Here is a 21,382-nt window from a genome sequence, read left to right as displayed (position 1 = left end):
GAGGTCAACAATCTACTTTAATCAAGAACAAATACAATTCACTTAGTTCAGGGGAAAAAGTCAACACCTTGAACTTGAGAGAAAATACAAACAGAGAAATAAAGACCAACAGGCAGGCTCATTAATGGGGAAGATCTTGAACTCTCATTAACATAAGTGACATTTCACCTGTGTGTATCATGTCTGTGTCATCCTGCCATTTTATGACCCTGTATTATTCTCCCTTATGATCCATCACTTTGGAAAGAAAGTGCCCCAATATATCCATATTCTTCTGGCCCATCTCTATGTGGTGATACCACCTACTCTCAATCCTATAATCTACGGGGTTAGAACCAAGCATATGCAGGAGAAAGTGATGAGATGTTTTTTTCTTTCTTTTTCTATTTTTTTGTAGAAATGATCCAATAAGTCAATAAACTCAGTGTGTTTATTTTCCCCCTTTTAGGCCTCTGGTGTCTCCAGAAAATTGAAACAAGGTCAGCCTAATCATGGTGACTGGATTGACTTTCCAAAAGCAATTTTATCTTCCCTCCTGAAAACTGACCCATCTTTATATTCAACACATCCTAATTTGGGATCTTGCTGGATGTTTTAACCCCCAACACATTTCCGTATTCTAAGTCGAATTGCCTCACTTTGGAAGGATGTGTGTCACTATTGAATAATGAGAATTCAGAACTCGCCCTCAAATATCCTCATTTTAGAGAATCTAAGGATACCAAAATCTGTTATTTCTCCTACTAAAATTGTTTCTCCTGATATCACCATTTCTGACTGTGACAGCAGTTTCTGCACAGTATCTCATTTTTTTAAACTACTCTAAGATTATTTTTGAGTCTTTACTCTCCTTTGACTTTTTTTTCTTTCTTTCCTGTTGAACATTTCTTATATCCATTCTCTCCTCTCAGTTTCCCCTGACATAAGCCCAGTAAAGGTCCTCATTTTCACCCCTCCCTTACAGTGAAATAAAATTTGATTTAGTACCATCTATATTTCAGGCACTGTGACAAGCACTGGGCATGTAAAGAAGAGGGAGAAGACATCCTTGCTCTTAAGAAACTCATAACATACCTGGGGAGACAAATTGCAAATGAATATGCTATACCACTTGGAGCATATATGTTTAGTAACGAAACTGCTTCGTTGTCTACGATGCCTTTTAGCAGAATATAGTTTCCTTCCTTATTTCTTTTGATTATATCTATTTCTGCTTTTACTTTGTCTGAGATTAGGATTACTTCCCCTGATTATTTTACATCAGATGAAGCACAATAAATTCTGCTCCAAACTGTTAATTTTACCCTATGTGTATCTCTCTTTTTCCAATATGTTTCTTGTAAATATGTTGCTGGATTATGGTTTGGAATTCATTCTCCTATCCACCTCCATTTTATGGGAGAGTTCATCCCATTCACATTCACAGTTATGATGACTATTTGTGTCTTTCCCTCCATCCCTTTTCTCCTTGTTTATGCTTTTAGTTCACCCTTCTCCCTTCCCCTCCCCAACAGAGTTTTAATTTTTGGTCACCGCCTCCCTCAGTCTTCCCACCTCTCTTTCAGCCTCCTCCCTTTTAATTCCCTTGTCCCTTACTTCTTCTTCCCTCCCTTTTGGCCTCCCCTCCCTTTTTGTTACCCCCTCCACTCCTATTACCTGTACAACTAGTTGTATTTCTATACTTAACTGAGTTTGTTGTACCCTCCTTGAATCTAATATGATGAGAGTAACTCTCAATGTTCATCTCCCAGCCCTCTTTCCCTGTACTGTAATACATTTTTGTGCTTCTTCCTGTGATGGAATTTATTTTTTTTTCCGTCTCCTACTTTTCACATCTCCCACTACAATCTCTTTGCACACTTAAATTACATTTATTATCATCACATCATTTAATTTAATTAATTCCCACGTCCTCTATCTATGTATATCCCTTTTACATGTCATAATAAATATATAATTCTCAAGATTAACAAGGATTATCTTCCATTATTGGATGTAAACAGTTTGCCCATATTTTGTAACATTTTTTTTTAAATTTTTCTTTTCCCCTGTTTACCTTTTTATGCCTCTGTTGAGACCTGTGCTTGAAAATCAAATTATCTACTGAGTTCTGGCTTTTTTGTCAGGAAGGTCTGGAAATCCCTTATTTCACTGAATGTCCATCTCCTTATGTGAATTTTTATGCTCAATTTTGCTAGGTAATTAATCCTTGGTTGTAGTCCCAACTCCTTTACTTTACAGAATATCGTATTCCAATTCCTTTGATCTTTTAAAGTAGAAGCTGCAAGATCCTGTAGCTCCTCAATATTTAAATCATTTCTTTCTGGCTGCCTAAAGTATTTTCTCCTTCACTTGATAGTTCTGGAATTGTGTAATGATATTCCTTGATGTTTTTCGTTTCAGGTCTCTTTCAGGAGGTGAATGGTGGATTTTTTCAATGACTATTTTTCCATCTGGGTCTCAGAATTCCAGACAATTTTCCTTTATTATTTCTTGGATGATTTTGTCCAGGCTCTTTTTCATCACAGCTTTCTTGTAGATCAATAATCCTTAGATTTTCTCACTGGATCTGTTTTCCAGATCAGTTGATTTTCCAGTTAGGTATTTTCCATTTTCCTCTATCTTTTCATTTTTTAAATTCTGTTTGACTGATTCTTGATTTCTCAGTGATTCATTAACTTCTACTTGCCCAATTCTTTTTTTATCAAATTGTTTTCTTCAGTTAACTTTTGCATCTTTCCAATCGTTCCTTCTACGGAGTTATTTTCACCAGTTAGATTTTATACTTCCTTTTCCCTTTGTCCAATTTTCCTTTCTAAAAAGCTGTTCTTTTCCGTAAATTCTTTTTTCATATTTTTAAAGTCATTGGCCAGTTTTTCTTCTCGTTCTCTAATTTGGGATTTGAAATCCTTCCAGAGCTCTTCCAAGAAGTATCTTTGTGCTTCTGAACAGTTCATATTTCCTTGTGATGTTTGAGATGGGAGTACAGTCTCAATGTTGATCTCTTTGGTATTTGTGTTTTGGTCCTTGTCTCCATTAAAAGGTTGTATTATATTTTCTTTTCTACTTTGCTTTTAACGCATGATAATAACCTTTTTCCTGGCTTTTAAGGTAGATATCTGCATTTGTGGCACAGAGAGCTCTGTCCCATAGTTCTTGTGCCTCAAACTTGATTGTGTGTTGTGACCTCTTGTTCTTTCAGCTAGATATTAAATGTTGCAGTTTACCTGTTGCTGCACTGGCTGGTGTTTGAAATCAGAAGTGGGTTAGGTCTTTTTGGGTTTCCCCGCAGTTGCCCTGGAAGTAGCTCACTAAGTGTGGGGGATGTGTGGTCTGGATGCCGGATGGTTCTTAGTTGAACTAGAGCATAGGCAAGCTCAGTTTTCTATACAAATGTCTTCCTGATTTCACTGGGGTACTGAGCCATGCCTGGGGTCCTGGTGTTGGCAGCTGTTGGCTTCACTTGCCTAGGGTTCAGGTTCTTCACGTGGTTTTTTGAGGTGGGCTATCTGGGACAGCTGTGATCCTGAGCTAGTCTCATCTGGCCACAGCAAGTGGAACCCTGGCTGAACACATCATGCTACAAAGAATGGGAGAAAGCACACAGCCCTGTTTCACTCCACTAGAGATTGGGAAGGCATGAGATCATTGTCCATTACCCAGAACTTGGGCAAACATACCATCATGAAATGGACATACAATATTGATGAACATCTCCCAGCAACTAAATTTTGACATAATTTTCCATAAACCCTCATGACTAACAGTGTCAAAGGCCTTGGTAAGAACTACAAACCTTGTGTACAGATCTCTGTTCTATTCCTGGCATTTGTCTGGAGGTGTCAGGCAGCAAATGCCATATAGACTGTTCCATGACCCTTTCTGAGCCTCACTGGCTCTCAGGTACATGACCATCTTCCAGGTGCAGGATCAGACTAATAATGAGAACTCTGGCAAGAACTTTGCCAACAATGATTTAGAGAGAGATCCCTCTTTTATTGTCACATGACAATCTATTCCATTTACCCTTATAGAGATGGACAATGGAGGCATCCTTCAACTCCTGTAGGACCCCTGCCTCTTGCTATATAACCTGGAAAATTTCAGTCAATTTTTATATGAGCAATGGTTCCCCTACCTTGTAAATCTCAGCTGGAATAGAACCAGCACCACGTGCTTTGCCACATGAAAGGAGTCTAATGGACCTCAAAACCTGTTCTTAAGTTGGTAGTTCAGCTAATGAGGGATTGACTTCAACCCGAGGTAAATGATCAATGGCCTCAGCATTGACTGATGATGGTCTGTTGAGAACACTATAGAAGTGTTTAGCCTATCTCTCTATGATCATGTCCTTATCACTAATCAATGTGGCTCCATCAGCAGTGAGTAGTTGTGATGCACCATAGGTTTCTGGTGCATTAAAACTTTCAGGGAATCATAAAAGCGCTTTGGATTGTTACCATCTGCATAAAACTGAATTTCAACTGCCTTGTTACTGAGCCAGGAATCCTACATCTCTCTAAGCTTTGCTTGTACTTTCCTTTTGATGCAATTAAATGATGCCTTCTTAAAGTTGGATAAACTATCCTGCTGGTAAATCATGTGGAGTTCTCATTTTTCATTTAGTCGCTTCTGAATTTCCCCCTCATTTTTATCAAACCAGTCTTAATGTGTGCTAGTATTCTGATCCAGATGAGCAAATGAAATGCTGTACACCAAATCTCTGAAAGCTCCCCACTCCTTTTCTGCCCCACTGTTGCCAACTGTGTTTTGGCTCAACTTTCCCTCCAAATCAGCAACAAATTATACATGCTCAGACAAATGTTCTAATTTATTGACATTAATTCTTCTGATAGCCATTTTGCCTTGGGAGAGGCACTTATGATGAATGTGAGTATTTAGCTTGAAAAGGGTAAGTCTATGATTAGTCCAGCACTCTGCACCACATGTTGCCTTTGTCACTCTCACATCTTGTCTGTCTCTTCTCCTTACAATCACATAATCTATTATATTCCAGTGCTTGGTTCGACAGTGCATCCATGAAGTTTTATTGCATTTAGGTAAATGGAAGACAGTGTTGGTGATGATGGGATGCACAAGTTTTCAGCAGTAAATGACCATTGCTATTGCTGTTTCCTACTTCATTCCTACCTAAGACTCCCTTCCAAGCCTGGTAGTGTGAGCCTGCTTTAGCATTAAACTTGCCCAGAAGTATTAGTTTGTCCTCTTTTGGCACATTGATGCTAAGGATTTCTGGGTCTTCATAAAATTTTCTTTCACTTCATTAGGGTTTGTCATGGTGGGAGCATAGGCACTGATGGTGGTGGCATGGAGTTTTCCTGCTACTGGCAATCACTTTGTCATGAGCTTGTCATTCACTCCTTTTGGCAATCATACCATCTTGCTGATTAAATGAGTTTTGATTTCAAAATACATGCCACCTTCACGGCACTACCCTTCACTGCAACCACTCCAGAAAAAGTTGTACCCAGCTCCAAATTCAGTAAGCTGGTCTTCATTTGCCAACCTTGTTTCACTCAGGGCTGTTACTTGGATGCGATATCTATTGAGGTCTCTTGCAACAAGAGCATTTCTTCTTTCAAGTCTTCTGGATTTTGTGTTATCTATTAGTGTGTGCATGTTCCATGTGCTGATAGTGAGTGGAATCATCTTCACAGATGCTTTTGTACATTTTAATGTGTTTGGACCACCTAGTGGGATTCCCCACATGCCATGGTAATCAGGACAGGTTTGGGTAAGCAGACAATGTTTAGGGCATCTTTTCTAGCCCCATTCCTCACACCAGGAGGTGAGCAGTGCATTCCTTAAAAGGCTACTCAGACACCCAGGGGACTGCTGAATCTACTGCTGCTTCCAGTGAGAAATGACCCTATGGCCTGGGCTGCCTGTGTGCAGGATTGTGACTAGAGCTCCCAGTGTATCCGTACCTGCTGCTTCATCACTTACCTGTCACCACATGATTTTGTGATGACATAATAGTGAAATGGTATACGTGATGTCTTTTGATTTGTCCCTAAATTGGAATTAAGTGAGGCTGAGTTGCAGAAAGTCATCAGCCTCACTCTCTCCTCCAGAGTCATCATAGCCCAGTGCCATGACAGAGTCAAGACAATTGGGGATGGCTCAGGATTCAGTCTGTGGCCTTGGCATTTTTGGTGTCTAACGAAGCTCTAAGTGCTCCATGTTGTTTGCTTCATCTGCCTACATGCGCATTGGAACAAATTGTTCTTATCTGCCCATTTCACTAGGGGGATTCTTCCCTTGCTTGGGATAGCATACCTTTACCTCATCAATGGGTTTGAGAACTCATGGTTACTCTCAACATGATTTGACCTATCAGCTGAAGAGGTTTATCAGAGTGTGGTCACTGCACGTGCTACAGATTCTTGGAGCCACAGGTGAGAGTTAGGTGGAAGAGGTGGACATTAAAGGTGGAAAGAACATTGAAAAGGGCTCGGCAGCTATCACACCAAAGGTACTGGTCCTCCCTGAACACACCCTACATCTTAGGAAACTCTATGGAATCTTTTGATAAGCAAGAAACTAGGCCTGGTGATGGGACAAAGGTACAGGAACAGTGTGGGAACAAGGATATAGAGACTTTCCTCTGGAGAGGGAGGAGCCCTTTTCAAAGTTACAGGAGGAATCAGGAAAGGTGTCTTTATATAGGCCAAGAAGTATATCAAACAAACTGAGGTTTATATCTTAATTAATTGTGGTACCAGAAGTAAATATCTTTTACTATATATACATCCTCTATGTTTGGGAGTCATTGTACCCATTTGTATTAACCCTTTCTGATGGTTCAGCCTCTGTCTACCTAAACTAGACTCCCCAAACTTTTGCTAATGAAGTTGGAGACCTATCAAATATAGCCTCATTTTTGCAGCCCTGTAGCCTTGCTTTTTGTTTCAGGCCCTATTTCCCCCAGTTCTAGAGTGGTTTATTTAGGCTCAACCACAGTGTCAATAGCCATCTCTCACATAGGCAACTTGGAATTCCCCAATTCCCTAAACCTGTGTAGTTGCTCTCTAGTGGCTGAAAATCTCTTTTTATAATCAAGAAATTAATCTAGACTAATGTTTGCTCTGGGCCTCAGGGCCACAGTTCCTCTTCAAAAATATCTTGTGTGGGTAGACCCCTGGAGGAAATTACCCACAGAAGGATATTCTTTAGAAAAGAGTCTCCTTCTTTGAGATTTCACAAACTGGGGTGCAGCTGACAGCTGAGACACACACTGGAAACCCTCTACTACCAGGACTGATAAGTCATTCTCTTTCCCCTGTCCAAGGCTTTGGACCCCCAGAACTTCTCACCTCTACACACAGGTAAAGGTTGAGTAGAGCTAGAGGAACAAGTTAGCCAGTGAGAGGAAGGATTTCTCTTGAAAATTCTTGGTTTTCTCATCTTGAAATGACATATACAGACTCATCCAAAATTATTGAAAGACTCATACATTAAATATTCATTATTCATTCTTCTATATAAAAGATATTAATCAATTAGCTCCTCTAGAATAGGGAAAACATATACTACTTCTTTATTCCCCAATGGTAGAGGGCCTACACTGATGTTCCCTTACACTCTGGTCCCCAGAATATAACATTCAATGTTTCTGGAAGCCTCTAATTTGTTTTACCTGTGTTGATTATGTGACTAGATCCATTTTCGTGATCACTGCTTTACCTGAAAGAAATGTTAAATATTTTCTACATAGTGAAAATCTGTTCCTTTTAAAAAAAATTATAGGATTCAGTTCCATCCACAATCTAAAGATTTATTAAATGCCTATAATGTATAAATAAGGCACTGTGCTAGGTTGTGTGAAAGAAAAATAGAAAATGTAAGAAGGCACTCTCCTGAAGGGGTTTATAATCTACTTAAGCTACACTACATTTATAGAAATAAAGAAATAGTTGAGTGAATATAATTGTGAACAAAGCATTTGAGGGACCCAGAGAAGGAAGCAAATGTTCTGTTTGGATAAGTATAAAGATACTTGCCTGGAATTCATAGGGAAGCAGCAAAGATGCTCAATACTTATATCAGAATACTCCTCTCTTCTATGTTTATTTACTCAATTTTGGTGCATCACTCTTTGTTTCTTTGGTCTGTCTCCTTCAAAATTTTTTCTTTCCAATTCTCCACACCCAAAGTTTCCAGTTTTTTAAAACTTCCTTTCATTGCACTTGTCTGTTTCTTTTGTTACCCCTCTTCATAGTTTCTTTCTAATGAAGGATATTTTATAAAGGTATGGTGATTATTCTCAATGTTTTCAAATTGCTTTTATAATGATTTTCTCATTTGGTCCTCATGACCACCTTATAAATTAGTTAAAGATGTTCAGGAATTATAATGTCCATTTAATAGGTCGGAAAATTAAGATTCCGAAAAGGGTTAGCGATTTGTACCACACTCAGACAAAGTGTCTCATTCATTCATCCAAGAATGATTTCCTAAGTGCTCACCAAAGAAAAAGAGTCTGTGATAGGTCATGGGGGTACAAAGACAATAAGGATATATTCTGTGTCTTCTAGGACCTTAATTTCTATTGGGCAGTTGAACAGCATTTAACCAGACAAATAAATAAAATATAATCAGATAAGGACACTACAAGTTATATGTATCAGAAACTTTTCCCTTAAGAGTTGACAGTAAGATAAGCTTTAAATTAAACTTCAAACTCTAAGCGTTCAAAAACAGGGAATTCATTCTTGCATCAGGAGACAGCCTGTGCAAAGTCATGGAAGTGAGAGACAGAATCTTTTGTTCTTCTTTTTTGCTTTTGATACTCATCCTCCTTCATCTTCCTCTGTCCTCCCTCTTTCCTTTTTCTTCCTTTCTCCTCCTCCTAAATTCTCCTTCTCCTCCTTCCTCTCCTTCTCTTCCTTGTCATTTTCTTTCTTCCTCTTCTCTTTCTCCTCCATCTTCAACATTATCACTACAAACAGCTATTGTGCCTGATCACCTCATTCTGATCACTACTTTGCTGTTTTCACACAGACTCCTGGCCCAAGCCACCAGAATTATTACACATAAGAGACACAGTGACAACTACAACCAGGTCACAAGCCAAGTCAGGGACCTTAAATTAACTTGACCAGTAAGTTCAATGTAATCTTGTCCATTACAGTCAGTAAGTTCTCTTAGGGGAAGGATAGTATGTGGAACTAGGGTGTTTTGGAAAAGTTTCATGGAATGAGGTGACATGATCTAGGGCTTGGAATATAGGAATTCTTGACTAGTTAAAGAGAAAAGGAAAGCATTATCAGATAAGGGAATTACAACAAGCAGACATTTGGAAATGGAAATTATTGATCACGTAACATAAGAGTTGAGAAAAAATAAAATGAGCTGCTTCATTAAGTTATATATTAATATATATGTTATGTATTAATATACATTATCAATATTTATTCAGTCTTCACACTGAAGACATAATATATTTAGCAATTTTACTCTAGTATGGAATTAGACTAAGTTACTTCTAAATTCTCTTCTAGGCTTGACATATGATGATTCTGTTATTCAAATCAATTATGATCTATTATTGATAGGCACAAGAAAGGACAGTTGAAGCAATATAACAGATCATGAGAAGACTATGCAGATGTGTATGTGTATGTGCACACATGTATGCACATGTGTGTATGTGTGTCTATATATACATATATACATACATACATGTGTATTTGTATGTAGTAATATTCTGAGCAAGATGCATGAGGATGTTTCTGGTAATAGTAAAGTGACTAGCAGGAATGCAAAAATTCTGGTACTGGAAATTTAATATTCTACTCTTAATCTGGTAAAAACCAGGTGACATACAAACTTGTGCCACTCTGAATTTCAAATCACATAATGTGTGGACAAAGAATAATGACAACAAGGGAATGGGTTACCAAAAAAAAAAAATCAGATTGGTAATGGAATTGTTTTAAAATGGTCCAGGGAAAGACAACACACTTGTTCAAAAGAAATTAAACTAATTAAAAGAAGCATGATGGTGAGATCAAGAAGACCCATAATCCCTCTCTTGTTTTCACTAGCTAGGTCATACGTAAATGGGGAATTTTGATGAATTCTGTGTGATAGACTTTAGGAAGGATACTGACAAAGACCATAGGACAGTGAGAGGATTAGAGATCAAGATTCATCAGAAGCAGCTAAGGAATGTGGATGTTTATCAGAGAGAAGAAAGGGCCCCTGAAAGATGAAATAGCTTTGTGCAGATTGCCAAGAAGATTGCCTGTGTTTATCTTGGATCAATCAAGTGGTCAATAAATTTTAAATTGCCCCTCCTATCTGTCAGGCACTATGTTGAATGTTAAAGATAAAAGATGAAAAATCAGGCAAAAATCTTTAACTCCCATAATCTTTTCCTGGCATGGAATCAGCTGTACTCCTGGCCATGGCCTATGACTGCTATGTGGCTATCTGCAACCCACTTCACTATAGCATCATTCTCACTAACAGAGTGGTGGCAGCAATTGGCCTTGGAGTGCTGGTGAGATCTTTCCTTTCTGTGATTCTCTTTGTGTTCCTGATCCTGAACCTTCCTTTCTGTGGACACCACATCCTTCCCCATACCTACTGTGAGCACATGGGCCTAGCCCGCCTTGCCTGTGCAAGCATAAGGATCAACATAATCTATGGTCTGGGTGCCATTTCTCTCTTGGTATTTGACATCATAGCCATTGCTATATCCTATGGCCAGATCCTGCAAGCTGTCTTCTGTCTCCCTTCCCTGGATGCCCGTATTAAAGCTCGAGCACCTGTGGTTCCCACGTGTGTGTTATCTTGGCCTTCTATTCCTTCTATTCCCAGCCCCCTTTTCCTTCATAACCCATCGCTTAGGCCTGAATGTTCCCCATTACATCCACATCCTCCTGGCCAATCTGTATGTTGTAGTCCTACCAGTTCTCAACCCAGTTATCTATGGTGTCAGGACCAAGCAGATTCTGGAACGGGTGCTAAAGATATTCTCACAAAAATAAGCCTTGGAGAATGATGCCCTGATTAGGTTTTGATACGCTCCAAGAGATTTTGCAGGGTTATAAATGAAGATATTCACTAGGAAGATATTCTTCCTAGCTCTTCCTCCTTTGACCTCAAGAGGTTCTCTTATTTTTGGATTCTCCCAGATTATCAAGATATGCCTCCATGTGGGAACATGACAGGTGTAGTTTTTTTTCCTTGGCTTTGTGCTTAGCATCTAAGTTTTGGGGCTCCCTCCATTCACTTCAGACTTGAGGATATAATTTCTTCCTGATGCACTTTTCATACTTCTTCCTCACAGTATTCATTTAACAACAATATAATAGAATGTTCTGAGTATAATTAATTACTTTTTAGAAGAAGATGACAAAAGTTACAGGAAAGCAATGAAGTTTAAATAATAAGATACTATTTGCAAAAAAAGCAATCACAAGTACATAAACAAGATGAATATTTTTGTGCATTTCTTTTTCTAACTCTTTGAGACAGCAGTATGTTGAAAAGAATTTTGGTCTTGACTCAGAAGTCCCAGGTCCAAGTGCTTGGTCTCAACATGTACTGGCTTTATGATCCTGGGCTCATCGTTTACCCTAAATTTTTCTCAATTTCCTTGTCTGTAAAATGAAGGCACTTGTACCATGTACCTTTCTGGGTTATTGTGAGAACGATAATTTTTTAAATCTTAACATGCTACAGAAATATAAGTTGTTATAAACCAATAAATCAATAAGTGTATTTTAAGTATCTATTATTTTCCAGGCTTTGAGGATATTAAAAAATATATATATGTACAAGAGAAATATAGAGAAAATAAAGACAAAAGAGGCAAAAACTTAGTACAGTGTCTGACACACAGTATGCTTTCCACAACTCCCTCCTTATTTCCTTCCTTCCTTCGTTTCATCCCTCTTCCCCTTATTTCCTTCCCTTCCTTTTTTCTCTTCTTTTCCTCTTCACTCCTCCAATACCTCTTTCCGTGACTACCCTGTGGGAATTGGTCCTTTAGGGTTAAATAAAGAGGGAAAAGTCTTATTTGGAAGAGTTATGATAAATGCATATATTTTGGTACAAAGGAATATTGTGTTCTCTTTCTAACCACTAAGGAGACTGAGGTGAAGAAGTCTTCTTATATACTTCTCTATATCTGGCATACTCATCATTTCATACAACTTGTTATCATGCCAGTATTTTCAGGTGCCATGATAGCTATTGCTACTGAGTGAGCAAAGACCCCATCTGCACCTCATTCTGCTATGAAGATGAGAAGAGACTGCAAGGAGAAAGCAGATAAGGATTTATTTTGCCTTTCGTTGACCCTAAGAGCTCTGACTCTCACTCTTTCTCTTTTACTTTTGTTCCCTTTCTTGGCACTGATGCCTGTGTCTTTTTTTTCTTTTTTACTCTCAAATTTCCATGTAGCTACAGCCATTTATTCTTCTCTTACCCAATCGTGTTATTCCTTTTTATTCTGCCACTGCTGCGGAGTACATTTTGCTGGAGAGAGATGGGCCTTAATAATAATTATAATAATAATAACACACATGTATGTATGTGATGATCACCGCTTTGAGGTCCAGGAAAGCATAAATGAGTTGCTTGATGGAAACCAAACAATTTAGACCCAATTATTCAGGGATGGTGTTTGTGAGACCTAGTCTGCCCATAATATAGGCAGGGAGCTATCTCTAGCATGCAAGGGTTGAACTTGTAGTCAATGAAGAGGGACACTTCAAATTATTTCTGAATTATAAGGTAATGTCAAGAGATTGTTCTTGAGCATGTCTGTTTATTCCACAGACAGATTTTTGACCTTTTAAATCCCACTATGGATGTATCCCTGACTTTATCCTTCTTCTCTACTATGAATCATCTCTCTGGATACCAACATGTATATAGACAAAGATATGGATATATAGATATGTAAATATCTCTGTCTATCTATATCTATCTCAATATGAGTAGATAGAGATAAACATATATGGAGATGATACAGACATGTAGAGATACATTTATATATATATATATGTATATATATACACATAGATCTATATAGATGATGTATATATACAAATATAGATAGATATCTCTACAGATATGTCTATCCATATACATATAGATGAAGATGTATCCATATCTACTTCTATATATATATATATATATAGATAGATAGATAGATAGATAGATAGATAGATAGATAGATAGATCTATATATGTATGTATATAAATATATGTAAGTATATATGTATATATGTGTATGGGTTTTCATATGTGTGTGTATATATACATATAAAACACTTTTTATTATTCGAGACCCCTTTTTTTACATGCAAACACCATTACAATAACAGTGACATACAATTAGGGAGATGAGGGAAGTTATATAAAGAAATGCACAGAAAGAAATAAAAATAGACTAAATAGAGATACGTATTATTTTGTACAAAGACTGGTAGATTTGGAGTTATAGGATTTATATGACTCCTGTGGCTTGGGAAAGTGACCTTAAGACATTTACCCTTTTTAAGTCTTAATTTCCACATTTGTAAAAGAAGGGTGTTGGACTACATACCTGATTACTAAGGTTCCTTACACCAGTGTATTTATAGTTCTATGAGAGGGAGCTAAAAGTCAGGGTTGGAGTAGCTATTGGCAACAGGGGAACAATGGTCTAAGAGTGGAAAGAAAGAGGCTCAGAACACTTGATTCTAAAGAGACAATGGCATTCATTCCTATCCTTTTCATTGTCTGAGAAACATTATCACTCAAAAATATCAGAGAATGTCATTTCTGGAATACGCCCCTCAGATTACTTGCCCAACCACTTTCCTGAAAAGGAAAATAACAACAACAACTGAGATCCATATAGGGGAAAGAATTAAGAGTTCATACCATAGGTTAGAGGCAAAAGAGAGACTAGTACTTAACACTCCTAGCTCATGGTGTAGTTGGGTTCTACCAAAGAACAATATACTACACCTATCCACACACATGATTATTTTGTATTCTAATTGATCCAATTCCTACAAATAGTATTAAGACTATTTATAGCATCTTTTAAGATTTAGAGTGTTAATTCAGAACAGACAATAAGTTGTCCTCAAATCCAGGAAAATCTGAGTTCAAGCCATGTTTCTGACATACTCAGCTTGTAAGTACCTGGATGACTCAATTAACCCCTCTCTTCTCCAGGAGACCCTCTCACACTTTAGGTTAAACTGAAGGTGCTGAACTGAATTAATAGAGAGATTTTAATTCAGAGAGTTCTACTAAGAAATTCATAGGTCTGGGTCTCATCTCTATCCCTTTAAGGTTTACTCATCACTTTCTTCATTGATAATTAATATCACCTTTATTTTATATATGAAGAAATGGCGTTGGAGAGAAGTATACTTGCTTGCCCAGGGTCACACAACTATAACAAGTGGCAAAATTGAAATTCAGACTCAGGTCAGATAGATGACTTCAAATATAGGGATCTTTTACCACCACTAGACTTCCGCAGGACAAAACTTATACAACTATTGTGAGGTTTATTATCCATTTTTACTGTCTACCTTCTATGAGAGACTCATAAACTTGGAATAGGAATCACAAATTTACCATGAATATATGATATAGAATTAAAGAAACAAAGATGAGATTGACAAACACTAAGAAGGAACTAAATGTTTGATACTTTATTTCTTTAACTGTCATTTAATAGTCTTTTTTCTTAATTTTTTGTGTACTTAAATTCTCCATTGACTGGATGTCTCTAGAGTCTCTGGAGCTATGATTCTCTGGCCTCATTCTTCTTCTTGAAAAGTCAGGAGGCACAATGCCTTGACACCCAACATATCCCTGGGCTGAGGCACACCTTTCTTTTTTCTATGTAGCTAGAAAACTAATCAATTTAAACATGGGAAAATGTCCAAAATTCAGGTAAGGCACAGAAGTGAATATACCAGATACTAGAATGATTGGGGCTATCAAAGAGAAGCAGAGTGGAAGACTGAAGTAGGACTGATTGGTCATATGCTATAGATTTAGATCTAGACCCAGAGATCACTGAGTCTAACGCACCCATTGTACTGATGAGGAAATTGAAGAAAAGTGCGTGATTTATCCAGGGTCACACAGATAAGAAGGCATTATTAGAATATAGATCAATATGAAGGAGGATTTCAGGAAGAGAAGAAACTAGGATAGGATCATAGAACAGTCACTGCAGAGTTCCAACAGTGTTTCTCAGAAGTGACTCTGGGAGATCCAATCAAAAAAAAAAAAAGATCATAAAGAACCTCAAGTTCAGACCACGAATAACATAGGGAGTCTCCCAACTCTTTTTCCCTTCTTTCTCATTGAGAACAATGGGATAGTCCAAAGGAGGATGTAGTTGAATCCAGATTATAAATATCACAAAACGCTGTGAATGAATTCAAAGAAGTGTGCTCTTTGGCATAACTCAGAAAGAATTGAAAAGGAGACCTGCAAAAAGAGGCAATCTGGGGCACATCCTTCAACTAGTCAATATGGCTCACCCAACAAAATGAGAAACAGGGGCTTAAGGACATGCATGACAACTTTTATTTTTTCCCAATGTCAATAAAATATATATTTAAATACTTCTGTCCAAGCAGAGGTGGTTGTTGTTAAGGTTTCAAAAGAAGGAAGCCAAATACTTGCATTGTTGGGGCTCGTAGTCTTATAGAAAAAGTAAAATGTATGCAGGTAAGCCAGGTGTAAAAGATTAATTCAATCTGTATAGCTTTTAAAGGTTTCTAAAGTTCCTTGCTCAAAATAGCCCTTTGAAGTAAAGAATCAGTATCATTATTTCAATTAATGGAGAGTAAGAGATATGAGGTGATTTACATTATTAGAGATTAAGAGTTAGAAGGGATCTTGGAATCCATCTAGTTCAATCCCTTCATTTTATACATTAGGACCTATGGCACAGGGAAGTCAACTTTCTCAGGGTCACTTAGCTAGCAAGTATAATAGGGATCATGTGACTTCAAATTCAGTGCCCTCTCTGCTATGCCATACTACTTCTATTTAGTTAAATTGAACAAAGCTTTGTGGAAGAGGGGACACTAGAAGTGCACTGATCAAGTTAACACAGTTAAAGAATGAAGCTTTGACATTATTTCCCTAAGGAAACTCTGGACATCTCTATTGTCAACATGGCTAAAGAATGAGGCTTTGAAGTTGTTTCTTTAAGGAAACTGTGTCCTCATTGTCATCATATTTGAAGCTACATCACCTAAACTTGATGTAGTGTGAAAAGTACTCTTGACTGGGTGCCCAGCAGAGGAGAATTATTGAATTATCACATTTGGGATTTCTGACTGATTCATTGTAAACCTAAGCAGCATTTTGAACTTGATCTATAAAAGGAAAATTATCAGAAAGAAATAATGAATTGAACTAAACTTGAACAGAAACTAGAGATGAAGGAGTCACTTTGGGCCCTGGGGGCTGTTGTCTAGTTATCCACAAATTTCAACAGGATTATAATCCCAAAATATAGATGTAGCAACACAATGGTAAATAAGATCTTCAGTGAGCATTGCTTAAGCTTTAATCTCATCAAATTTGATTCAAGGAGGGAATAACATAGTTAAATGTAGAAATCTAATTTGCCCTACAGGCAGTGGTAGGGGAGAGAGGAAAGAACTGGGAGGGGATGCTTAGAATGGAGGGAAGAAGTAGTAAGGGAAAAAGGAAAGAAAAGGAGGTGAGTTGATAGAAGGGAAGGAAGATTGATTTTTGAGGAGGGCAAGGGAGAAGGGAGAAATAAAAGCATAAATAAGGACAATAGGATAGAGAGAAAGACTGAGGCAGTAATCATAACTGGTAATGTGAATGGGATGAACTCTCCCATAAAATGGGGGCAGATAACAAAATAGTTTAAAAACTATAATCCTAGAGTATGTTGTTTATAAGAAACACTTTTGAAACAGAGGAACAATAGTCTTGAGTAGAATATATTGTGGTTCAGTTGAAGTAAAAAACAACAACAACAACAACAACAGGGATAGCAATCCTAATCATAGACAAGGCAAAAGCAAAAATAGATCTAATCAAAAGAGAAAAGAAAGGAAACTATATATTGCTAAAAGGCACTATAGACAATGAAGCAATATCATTATTGAACATATATGCATCACGTAGCATAGCATCAATATTCTTCAAGAAGAAATTAAGGGAGCTATAGGAAGAAATAGACAAGAAAACTATACTAGTCAGGACCTCAATCTCCCCCTCTCTGAACTTGATAAATCAACCTCAAAATACATGAGAAAGAAGTTAAAGAAATAATAAGAATTCGAGATAAGGTACATATGATAGACCTCTGGAGAAAACTGAATAGGAATAGAAAGAAATATACCTTTTTCTCGGCAGTAGGTGGCACATACCCAAACACTGACCATGTATTAGGACATACAAACCTCACAATCCTGTGCAGAAAGGCAGAAATAGTCAAACCACTCATTTCAGATCATGAGGCAATAAAAATTATATGTAATGATGGGCCATGGAAATATACACCAATAATTAATTGGAAACTAAATAATCTAATCCTAAGGAATAAGTGGGTCAAACAAGTGATAGAAAAAAATCAGTAACTTCATTCAAGAAAATGACAATAATTAGACAACCTACCAAAACTTATGGGACACAATGAAAGCCGTTCTTAGGGCAAGTTTTATATTTATGTATGCTTACATGAATAAAATGGAAAAAGAGGAGATCAATAAATTGGGCATGCAACTGAAAAATCTAGTAAAAGAACAAATTAAAAATCACCAATTAAATACCAAATTAGAAATACTGAAAATCAAAGGAGAAATTAATAAAATTGAAATTAAGGAAATGAGGTAACACATAAAACTAAGACCTAGGTTTAGGGGAAAAAATAATAAAACTGATAAAACTTTGATCAATTGGATTAAAAAAGAAAGAAGAAATCCAAATGACCAGTAAAAACTAAAAACAATGAATTCACTTCCAATGAAGAGCAAATTACAGCAAAAACTGGAAATTATTTTGCCCAGCTGTATGCCCATAAGTTTGACAATCTTATTGGAATGGATGAATATTTAGAAAAATACAAATTGCCCAGATTAACAGATGCTCATAAGTCTATGGAGTACTGCAGATGTTTTGTGACCAGGGCAGAAAACAATGCATCCATTATTTCAGTGGATAAAACGTTAAGGGAGTAAAAGGAGAGTGAATTTTGGTCAACTACTACACTAAGTGGAGACCGTGATCTGGTTACCTCCTAAGAATGGAAGCAAACATGGAGAAATAAGTTCCAGCAGGTGAAGAAATATTCTGACAGCGTGGGAAGCACAAATTTGTAAACAGGCCAAGGGTTTATCAATGGGATATGATTAATAATGAGAAAAGAAACAAGGAAATAAGAAGGCTTGGGCCATGAAACCATTAGAAACAGATATTCTGGGCATTCAGAAAACTGATAAATGCATGAACAGATAACGATATGAGCTGATAGCAGTTTAAAATTTGCAAAGTACTTGAATTATCTTGTTTAACTTTTGCATTGACCCCAAGAGGTAAAGATGACCATGACTAATAATTTACATTTCTGTGGCACTTAAGGATTGGCCAGCTCTTTTTAATGTATTATTCTTTTTTGAACTTGGCAACAACCCTATGATATAAATACTATCATCTTTAAATAAATAGGAAAATATAAGTACAGAGACTTTAAGTGAGTTTCTTTAGGATCACATTGCTGGTAAGTGTCTGAGGTAGGATTGAAAGCTGAGTTCCCTTGATTTTAAGTCCAGTATTCTACTTACTATGCACCTCACTGCCTTTCATGGTATATAATTTCATTAGAAGGGAAGTGAAATAACTGAGCTCAAAGCTCTCATTTTATAGAAAACAGGGCATTTTTACAGTGCCCAAAGAAACTGTGTTTTCAAATGGAACATAGATAGCAGAACTAATATTTGGGCCCTTGTTCTCTGAGGCAAAATCCAATATTCTTCCCACTGAATCATGCTTCTCTCTCAAGGGTAAATGAAGTTTTTCCTGTAGGGAATGTAAAGGCAACGAGAGATTTCATGGCAGATTACTGAGAGGGACAGAGATCAATTTACTACCTTGCACTTCCTGACACTTAAATTCCTTTGGCTAAAGACATATTGGAGGAAAAGGAGTTCAGCACTGAGTCTAAAGACTGTGTAATGGCAACTGAAATGGGAAGATCTTTCCCAGTCATTAATAGGTTCATGTGAACTGCTTAAATCACCTGGAAGCCTAAGTCACACATGGTGGGAGGAATTTGCTGAACAAATGAAGCAGGAAAAGTGGAGCAGAACCAGGAGGAAGTGAGGGAGAGTGGTTGGGGTGGGAGAGAGAGGACCCAGACTGGCAGTCACATGAACGTTGCTTGTGGAAAGGCCCTGGTGGGGGTCGGGTAGTGGGGAAGGCTTGGGAATGCCTTTGCCCTCAGAGGTACTAATGTGAATTGATTCTTGGCTACTATGATGCATTTATCAATCTGATGTTGGAATTTGGCTTTCTGGTGCCCAAATAAGTATCTATATATGCAGACATATATACATATGCAACGCAAAAAAAAAAAAAATAGAAAACACTTGTAATAAATATATTTAGTCAAATAAAATACATTCTCACAATAACAAATCCAAAAATATATCCTCCTAGTGTTCAAAGATTAATAAATGTTTTAATATGGATTGTGGTACCTGTGGATAGTTTGGACATGATTTTATATGGTAGATGTGTATATGTGCTTACAGTAGATTTCAACAATATAGTGATACGTTTATAATTGTATGCTCTTGGTACAATGTGTATACATGTGTGCATACACACACATATATATACTCATACGTATGTGTGTGTATATATGTATGAGTGTGTCAGTTTCCATTTGTATGTGTGTAAATGCACATGCATTCAGGTTATTAGGTGGAGAAAGTGAGCTATTGATAGCTTGTATTTATTTCTTCATTTGGGATTTCCTCATGTATATCTGCTGACTATTTTGGAATTCTATTATGTCTTTCATTTTATTTTGTTATCACTCTTCTGTATACTCTATTTTAGATACAGAGAAATTTTCTCTTTTTTTTGACTTTTCTATTTCCTTTTTTATTAAATTAAAAAAATTTTCAGTTCCATGTAGAAGCATTTTTAACATAATTTTTAAAAAAATTTGAGTTTCAAATCCTCTCCTTTCCTTCCCCCCTCCTAGAATAGGCAAGCATGTTGATATAGATTATACACATGTGTAGTCATGGAAAATATATTTCAATATTAGCCATGTTGCAAAAGAAAATGCAGCCCTCCACCAGAATCCAAGAAAAAAAAGTAAAAACAAAATGCTTTGATCCGCATTCAGGTTCCATCATTTCTTTATCTGGAGGTAGACAGCAATTTTCATTGTAAGTCCTTTGGGATTGGCCTTGGATCCTTGTATTCCTGAGAATAGCTAAGTCGTTTAGAGCTGATCATCATATAATATTGCTATTACTATGTACAATGTTTTACTGGTCCTGTTCACTTCACTTTGCATCAGTTCATGTAAATCTTTCCAAGTTGTTCTGAAACCATCCAGATTGTCATTTCTTATAGCACAGTAGTATTCCATCACAATAACTTCCTTATTTCTGTTGATTCATCCTTACAATAATCCAGTTTCAGAAACTAGAGTCAGTCTTAACTCTTCTCACATATCCTATCAGTCGACAAATCTTACCAATTCTGCCTCTACAGTCTTTTTTTTTTAAATTTATTTATTTATTTAACTTTTAACATTCATTTTCACAGAATTTGGGGCTCCACATTCTCTCCCCCCTTGTCCCCTCCCCCCACCCCAAAACACCAAGCATTCCAATTGTCCCCATCACCAATCCGCTCTCTCCTCCATCATTCCTCTCTGCCCTTGTCTCCATCCTCTCCTCTGTCCTGTAGGGCCAAATAACTTTCTATAACCCTTTAGGTGTATTTCTTATTTCCTAGCAGCAAGAACAGTACTCGACAGTTGTTCCTAAAACTTTGAGTTCCAACTTCTTTACGTCCCTCCCTCCCCACCCCTTCCCTTTGGAAGGCAAGCAGTTCAATATAGGCCAAATCTGTGTAGTTTTGCAAATGACTTCCATAATAGTTGTGTTGTATAAGACTAAGTATATTTCCCTCCATCCTATCCTGCCCCCAATTACTTCTATTCTCTCTTTTGATCCTGTCCCTCTTCATGAGTGTCGACCTCAAATTGCACCCTCCTCCCCATGCCCTCCCTTCCATCGTCCCCCCTACCCTGCGATTTTATCCCCTTATTCCCCACTTTCCTGTATTGTAAGATAGGTTTTCATACCAAAAT

The 21,382-nt window shown here is 37.2% G+C and overlaps 1 pseudogene; it reads left to right on the top strand.

The window, feature by feature from the left end:
• Positions 1-10,408: 10,408 nt before the first annotated feature.
• On the top strand, positions 10,409-11,018 carry LOC140508774 (olfactory receptor 52E2-like; annotated as a pseudogene).
• Positions 11,019-21,382: the final 10,364 nt, after the last annotated feature.

This window comes from Notamacropus eugenii, chromosome 5, assembly GCF_028372415.1.
Source record: "Notamacropus eugenii isolate mMacEug1 chromosome 5, mMacEug1.pri_v2, whole genome shotgun sequence".
In the NCBI taxonomy this organism is placed as follows: domain Eukaryota; kingdom Metazoa; phylum Chordata; class Mammalia; order Diprotodontia; family Macropodidae; genus Notamacropus; species Notamacropus eugenii.
This window is presented reverse-complemented; position numbering and strand designations above follow the sequence as displayed.